This window comes from Pteronotus mesoamericanus, unplaced genomic scaffold (genome assembly GCF_021234165.1).
Source record: "Pteronotus mesoamericanus isolate MK-2021 breed Mesoamerican mustached bat unplaced genomic scaffold, CSHL_Meso_final contig_121, whole genome shotgun sequence".
In the NCBI taxonomy this organism is placed as follows: Eukaryota; Metazoa; Chordata; class Mammalia; order Chiroptera; family Mormoopidae; genus Pteronotus; species Pteronotus mesoamericanus.
This window is the reverse complement of record NW_026555046.1, coordinates 4,000,232-4,002,484: the sequence shown is the minus strand read 5'-3', so window position 1 is coordinate 4,002,484 and position 2,253 is coordinate 4,000,232.

The window sequence follows — 2,253 nt, the reverse complement described above, 5'->3', positions numbered from 1 at the left end:
GTATCTCATTGTGCTTTTCATTTGCATTTCTCTGATGGCTAGTGATGCTGAGCATCCTTTCATATGTCTATGGCCCCAGTGTACATTCTCCCTAGAGAAGTGTCTGTTCAGGTCCTTTGCCCATTTTTTAATTGGATTGTTTGTCTTCCTGGAGTGGAGATGTGTGAGTTCTTTATATATTTTGGAGATCAAACCCTTGTCCAAGGTATCGTTGGCAAATATATTTTCCCATACGGTTGGTTCCCTTTTCATTTTGCTCATGTTTTCTTAAGCCATGCAGAAGTTTCTTATATTGATGAAGTCCCACTTGTTTATTCTTTCCTTTATGTCCCTTGCTTTAGGGGACATATAGGTGAAATATCGCTACATGGAATATCAGAAAGTTTCCTGCCTAAGTTCTTCTCTAGGACTTTTATGGTGTTGCGACTTATATTTAATTTTTTTTTTCGTCTCGAGTTTATTTTTGTGTGTTTGGTGTAAGTTGGTGGCCAATTTCATTTTTTTGCATGTAGCTGTCCAGCTTTCCCAACACCATTTGTTGAAGAGGCTATTTTTACTCCATTTTATGCTTCTGCCCCCTTTGTTGAATATTAATTGACCATAGAGACATGGGTTTATTTCTGGGCTCTCTATTCTGTTCCATTGACCTATGTGTCTGTTCTTATGCCAGTACCAGACTGTTTTGATTAAAGTGGCCTTGTAATATAGTTTGATGTCAGGTATTGCCCTCCCACTTTGTTCTTCTTTCTCAAAATTGCTGCAGCTATTTGGGGTTGTTTATGGTCCATATAAATTTTTGAAATGTTTGTTCCATATCTGTGAAATACGTCATTGGCATTTTAATAGAGATTGCTTTGAATCTATAAGTTGCTTTGGGTAGTATGGACATTTTGATGATGTTAATTCTTCAAGTCCATGAACATGGTACATGCTTCTATTTATTTGTGTCTTCCTTAATTTCTTTCTTTAGTGTTGTGTAGTCTTCTGAGTATAGGTCTTTTACCTCCTTTTTTAAGTTCATTCCTAGGTACTTTATTTTTCTTGTTCCTATAGCAATTGGGATTTATTTCCTGATTTCTGATTCTGATATTTCATTTTTGGTGTACAAAAATGCCTTCAATTTCTGAATATTGATTTCGTATCCTTCTGTTTTGCCAAATTCATTTATTAGGTTGAGTAGTTTTTTGGTGGAGTCTGTAGGATTTTCTGTGTACATTATCATGTCATCTGCAAACAATGACAGTTTTAGTTCCTCCTTTGCAATTTGGATGCCTTTTATTTCTTTTTCTTGTTTGATCACTGTGGCTGGGACTTCCAATACTATGCTGAATAGAAGTGGTGAAAGCGACATCCTTGTCTTGTTCCTGATCTTAGTGGAAAAGCTTTCAGTTTTTGCCCATTGAGTATGATGTTGGCCTTAGGCTCTTCACATATGGCCTTTATTATGCTGAGGTATGTCCCCTTTATACCCACTTTGCAGAGTGTATTTATCATAAATCTTTGCTGTACCTTATCAAATACTTTTTCTGCATCTATTGATATGTCAGGTGTTTTGTCTTTCCTTTTGTTTATGTGATATATTATGTTTATTGGTTTGTGAATATTGTACCATCTTTGCATCCCCGGGATGAATCCCACTTGATCATGGTAGATGATCTTTTTAATGTATTGCTGGGTGCAGTTTGACAATAGTTTGTTGAGGATTTTAGCATCTATGTTCATCAGCGACATTGGCCTGTAGTTTTCTTTCTTTGTTGTGTCTTTATCTGGTATTAGGATTAGGATAATGCTGACCTCATAAAAAGAGCAGGAGTCTTCCCTCTTCTTGGATTTTTTGGAATAGTTTGAGAAGGGGAGGGGTTATCTCTTCCTTAAATGTTTTGTAAAATCCTCCTGTGAAACCATCTGGTCCAGGGCTTTTGTGTGCAGGGAGTTGTTTGATTACTGCTTGAATTTCATCAGCTGTTATTGGTCTGTTCAGGCTTTCTGCTTCTTCTTAATTCAGTGTTGGAAGGTTATATTTTTCTAGAAATTTGTCCCCTTCACCCAGATTTTCAAATGTCTTGGCGTGTTATTGTTCATAGTACTTTCTTGCAATCCTGGGTATTTCTGTGGTATCAGTCGTAATTTCTCCTTTTTCATTTCTGATATTATTTATTTGGGTCCTCTCCCTTTTTTTCTTGATGAGTCTGCTTAAAAGGTTTGTCAATTTTGTTTATCTTTTCAAAGAACCAGGTCCTGGACTCGTTGATC